This window comes from Hordeum vulgare, chromosome 7H (genome assembly GCF_904849725.1).
Source record: "Hordeum vulgare subsp. vulgare chromosome 7H, MorexV3_pseudomolecules_assembly, whole genome shotgun sequence".
NCBI classification, from domain to species: domain Eukaryota; kingdom Viridiplantae; phylum Streptophyta; class Magnoliopsida; order Poales; family Poaceae; genus Hordeum; species Hordeum vulgare.
In genome coordinates this window covers 544,191,970-544,198,458 of record NC_058524.1, presented here as the reverse complement: position 1 = coordinate 544,198,458, position 6,489 = coordinate 544,191,970, and positions in this window count along the sequence as shown.

Sequence of the window (6,489 nt, the reverse complement as noted above, 5' to 3'; positions counted from 1 at the left end):
TCCTCAAGAACTTGATTCACTCTCTCCACTTGACCACTAGTCTGAGGATGAAACGCTGTGCTGAAGCGGATCTTCGTGCCCATAGCAGACTGAAAAGAGTCCCAGAACTTGGAAGTGAAGATACTCCCACGATCTGATGAGATCATCATAGGTACACCGTGCAACGAGACAACCCTCGAGGTGTACAACTCTGCCAGCTGAGCTGCTGAAATGGACTCCTTGACTGGAAGGAAATGCGCCACTTTACTCAATTTGTCGATGACGACGAAGATAGCGTCATTGCCCTTCTTGGACTTCGGAAACCCTGTGACAAAGTCCATCTCAATGTGATCGAACTTCCACTCGGGAATCGGCAAAGGCTGCAAGAGGCCCGCTGGTCTTTGATGTTCTGCTTTCACCCTTCGACATACATCACACTCATTGACGAATTGAGCAATTTCACGCTTCATACGGGTCCACCAGAATGACTGCTTCAAGTCATTGTACATCTTGGAACTTCCCGGATGAATAGAAAGCAGAGAATTGTGAGCTTCTTCCATGATCACCTTCCTGAGATCACCTTTCGGGACGACAAGGCGGTCCTCGAAAAACAAAGTGTCTCTGGCATCCACAGTGAAACACTTATACTTGGGAAGGCTCTTTCCCACACCAATCTTGACCTTCTTCACCATAGTATCAAGTAGCTGAGCTGCTCTGACCTGATCTTCCAAGGTAGGAGAGATCTGAAGGTTCGCAAGAAAACCCTGAGGAACCAGCTGAAGATTGAGCTTCCTGAAAGACTCAGAAAGACCCGGCTGGAGAGGTTGCAGAATCAGACTGTTGCAATATGCTTTCCTGCTCAATGCATCTGCCACAACATTTGCCTTGCCTGGCGTGTACTCAACACTCGGATTAAAATCCTGGAGCATTTCCACCCAACGTGTTTGCCGAAGATTCAAGTTAGGCTGAGTGAAGATATACTTGAGGCTCTTGTGATCGGTGAACACTTCAACCTTACGTTCCAACAAGAGATGTCTCCAAGTCATCAAGGCGTGCACCACAGCTGCTAGCTCGAGATCGTGCACAGGATAGTTCTTCTCCGCAGGCTTCAGCTGCCTGGAGGTATAAGCAACCACCTTCCTATCTTGCATCAAGACTGCACCAAAACCCTGAAGAGAAGCATCGCAAAAGACCTGGTACGGCTTGGAATCATCCGGAGGAGCCAATACCGGAGTGGAGGTAAGCTTCTCTTTGAGTGCATCAAAAGCCAGTTGACACTCTGGAGACCAAACATACTTGACACCCTTCTGAAGAAGACTAGAGAGCGGCTTGGCGATTTTGGAGAAGTTCTCAACGAATCTTCTGCAATATCCGGCAAGACCGAGAAAGCTTCGAAGCTGCTTCACATTCTGCGGAGGTTCCCATTCAACAATGGCCTGAACCTTGGACGGATCAACCTTAATGCCCTCGGCAGAGATAATATGCCCAAGATACACCACTTCTTTCAGCCAGAACTCGCACTTGGAAAACTTGGCATAAAGCTTGTATTCTCTCAGTTTATCAAGCACCAACCTGAGATGTTTCTCATGTTCTTCCTCATCCTCAGAAAAGACCAGAATGTCATCGAGATAAAGCAAGACAAACTCATTCTTGAATGGCGAGAAGATATAGTTCATCAATCGGCAAAAAGTTGGAGGAGCATTAGCCAGACCAAAAGACATGACCGTATACTCATAAGAGCCAAAACTGGTCCTGAATGCCGTCTTTGGAATGTCTTCCTCACGAATGCGAATCTGATGATAGCCCATCCTGAGATCAAGCTTGGAGAATACTTTAGCACCTTTCAACTGCTCGAACAACTCATTTATGTTCGGAAGCGGATATTTGTTCTTGATTGTCTTCTTGTTCAATGGGCGGTAATCTACACACAGTCGTTCTGTACCATCCTTCTTCTTGACAAATAGAACACCACATCCCCACGGAGACGAGCTTGGTCTGATCAAACCCAAACGCTCCTGCTCATCGAGTTGCCTCTTGAGTTCCTTCAACTCTTCTGGACCCAGCTTGTACGGCCGCTTGCACACTGGCTCTGTGCCTGGCTCAAGCTCGATGACGAACTCCACTTCACGGTGCGGAGGCATCCCTGGCAACTCTTCAGGAAACACGTCCTGATATTCGCAGACTACTGGAACTTGCTCAATGGGATTGATCTCACCCTTTTCATTCAAGGAGAACAAGCGGACTGTGTCATCGCGCGCCGCGAATATAATCACATCCTCCGAAGAGTGGGTCAGCTTCACTTCTTTAGCTTCACAATCAATTGATGCTTTGTTCATGGCCAACCAGTCCATACCAAGGATCAAATCAATGTCGGACTTTCCCAAGACATACGGAGAGGCCAGAAAAGCATAATTGTCCATTTTGATAGAAACATCCGGAGCAAACCAACGAGAACTCATAAGCATGCCCGGAGAAACAATATCGAAAGACCTGGCCAACTCTTGAAGATGGATATCGTGCTTTGCCGCAAACGGATAAGACAAGAAAGAATGCGATGCACCAGAATCAAACAAGACTTTAGCAGGAAAATCATTGACTAAGAGATTACCCATGATCACATCCGAAGAATTTTCTGCCTCAGCTGCATTCACCATGTTGACTCGAGCTGATCTGGGGTTGAACTTCACAAGAGCGTTGCTAGGAGGTTTGCCTGGAGGAGGAGGCGGCACACGGAGCTGAGAAGTGCATTTGTTGGCATAGTGACCCTTCTGCCCACATTTGTGACAAGTGACATCTGCTGGCTGCCGGAACTGAATCTGAGGAGGCCCTTGCTTCTGCTGCTGATATCTCTGCTGGAACCCAGGGTTGGGTGGGCGGGAAGAACCACGTCCACCTGAGTGCTTCGGCTGCTGAGAGAGCCGAGGAGGAGGAGGAGAAACCCAAAACCTCTGTTGCTTCTGAACCACCTGAGTCGAGGAAGAGCTGGAATCTCTGAAACGTTTCTTGGAGTTCTCCACCCTGAGCAAGGCTGCCTCTGCTCTGAGAGCTAAGTTATAGAATTTGTCAAACTCCTCAGGATCGTGCAAAGCGAGTGCTAACTGCAAATCCTCCTTCAAGCCACCCCTGAACTGGTATATCTTGCTCTTCTGATCCGGAACATCCTGCAATGCGTAACGGGCCAGCTCGTGGAACTCAACATTGTACTTGTACACAGAATTGCTGCCCTGCTTCAAGCGCCTGAACTTCTCACGCATCTCCTCAACAAAACTGGAAGGAATGTAGTGGGACCTGAAGTCACGACAGAACTCGTCCCAAGACATCACCCTGCCACCTCTGGAGTCCTTAAGCTGCTGCCACCAAATAGAAGCCTGCCCCTTCAACTGGAATGTTGCAAACTTGACATAATCCTCTGGACGGACACTGCTACACTCAAAATGCTTGTTCATATCACGGATCCAATCTTCCGCGTCAAACGGTTGGTCGCAAGAAGTGAATGTCCTAGGCTGGTTTGACAGGAACTGACTCAGACTGGCGAAGTGACTGCCACCCTGCTGGAAATTGCCTTGCTGATGATTGGCTCTCTCCTGGATCAACTGTAACAGCATCTGAGTATTTGCATTGGTAGCTGCCATCATCGCCTGCCAGGCCTCTGCAGGAGGAGGCGGCGGCGGTGGTGGAGGAGGAGGTGGAGGAGGCATATCCTCACGCGCTGGGGTCTGACGAGTTGGTGGAGCCATCCTGAAGATGGACAGCAAATTAGCCCACAGAATATTTGAACATAAGCTGAATCAAAAGACAGAATATCTGAATAGAACTTAGCATTGCACTCGAACAACATAGCAAGAGTGCATTCTCAAAGCATCAGACGACAAAATTCCGACAAGGCCACAGCAAACAAGTGTGAGCTAGTACTGCTCGGAACGAACGTATGATCAAGATTTCCCAAAGCTCAATCAAGCGTCTGTAGGAAGATAGCCCTATAAGATACTACCAGATACCCACCTGTGAATTCCCGAAATAACTGGTCCTGCAATCAGGCACACGGATACAAGGAGTATTTCACACAACTCCTTAACTAACCCGTCACCTGTATCACACCCTTCAACACACAACCAGCATCTCGGACCTTCGCTTACAACAGATCCTCGTGATCACAACGATACAGAGTGTGGTAGTACCCCCGAACAATCTACCCCAGTACTGGGGACGTCGGGGTTATCTCACCACTACCCGTATTGAAGCAATAACGAACACCCTCCGTTCTTAGGTGCTCAGAAATCTGAATGATGGCGATGTGCGCGATAATCCCTGGAGCTCAACTCCCCTGATACTTAGAGCAGATAGGAGGCACCAGGACACGATTCCGTCACATCGAAATCATATAGATTTCGCAAACACCCGCGTGATCCTAAAAAAAATTTGAGCGGGAAAAGGAGTAGAGTTAAAGATTTCCTAAGACGGAAGCCTCACCAGAGCAAGGAAGAGGAGAAAAATGAAACCTACTCTCCGATATAACTAAGACTCAAAACATTTACTAGACTCGACTCGGCCAAATACGATCACACAAAGGCTCCTATGGTCGTAAGGCTCTGATTACCAACTTGAAACGACCAAGATGCGGTCCTTTCCGATCTGGGGGGCGAGGCCCCCGAATAGGAAAGAAGCGCATCCAAGTGTCTTGCAAGCAAGTAAACATAGCACATAATAATAACCAAAGTAGACAATCTGGGATTCAACTGTCTTCTTATTAATAAAACGGAGTACAACGCAGATACAATCAATGTAGTTCCGGTACGGACTACAAAACAAGGAAAATGCTATGCTACCCGCTGCAGGCCCACGATCACGACCACGGCTCAGTCCTCTGGATAGTTCACGTAAAGGCGATCTGTCTCCTCGTCGTACTGCCACGTCAGCTGAGCGCCATCGGGATCATCTGCCTCTGGGGTACCTGTACCTGCTGGGAGTTTCGGAGGAATCCGTGAGTCACGGGGACTCAGCAATCTAAGACCTTGGTGCCAGAACTAGACATGTTATTGGGTAAGGAAGGGGTGAAGTGTTTCAGGCTGCTGCGTCCTAAGGTTGAATAAGAGGCTAGCTTACACAAAGGAGAAGTGACAGTGCTCTATACTAACGATCGTGATTACTTGATCAGAAAGTGATCCTGAACACATACCTACGGCATTCATAACCCCACCGTGTTCCCGATCGAAGAGGGATCTTCGAAGGGACAGTCACGGTTACGCACACAGTTGGCATATTTTATTAGTTTATGTTTAAGTTTTCTAATACCGGATGTCAACAAAATATTCCAAGTTGCCACATAACCGCGGGCACGGCTTTCCGAAAGATTAAACCCTGCAGGGGTGCTCCAACTAGTCCATCACAAACGAACACAGGCCGCAAAGGCATCCTCTATCACGAAACTCGTGATCTCGTCGGATTCCTTAGAGGAAAACCTCAACTCTGGGGAAAACCAAAATCTCACCGGGGTTCCTATACGCAAGATACACCGCTAAGGCAAGACAAGACTAGCAGGACCTCCCGACGTGTCGACGACCCTGATAAGAGCCGCGTATCTCAGTCTCAGGACACGCCGGATGAGTCACACTACAGGTATACCAAACCTCAGGTTGCCCTGTGGTGGCCCCATAGTCTGCCCAGTTTGGACCAACACTCATGAGGAGCACTGGCCCGGGTTGTTGATTAAGAAACCTCGGGGTAGCTATTCCCTATGCAGCTTTTTATTAAGTGATTAGCAAATAGTACCAATGTTGGGTCCTGCCGGACAAGCCTTAACACTACGCGATTTATCAAGGGGGTCCCCATAACAACCCCGAACGTGTTAGGAGCGATCATTATGGAATCAAACACCGGTAACCGGTAACTAAGGCGGCAATAACGGAACAAGACACCCGGCAAAAGGCTAGGCCTCCCGTCATTTACCAAATATATAGATACATTAATTAAATACCAGAAATTAATATAATGATATCAAGCTCATGGCAACTCATGAGTGAAAGACACCTGCAACTAACAATGCTAACATTAGTAGCTGAGCAAGCCTACCTAGCCATGCAAATTTGCTAGGAAAGAGTAAGGTGTTTGGGCTCATGGCATATGAAGAGGCAATATATTTTCAGTGGTAGGCAGCGAGCAATATGACGTGGAATCGAAACTAACATAACAAGTCTAGATATGGGATCAAGGTCATGTCATCTTGCCTGTGATATCCTCAGCTTGGAATGGTTCTGGATCGTCCTGCACGTACTCTCCTGACTCCACGTAATCGGTCTCCGCTCCCGGTGCTACCCAACACAAGAATGACAGCCAATGAACAGCAGCACCACAAAATGCAACAATCACATGATGCATGAGATGAAAGTTGAGCATGCACCACTATTTCCAACACTAGCACAAGTAAGAATAACTACAACAAGTTCCTGGACAGAACTTTGCACTAAACTTTTTGGACATGCATGGGAATGATATGAACATATGCATCTCGTA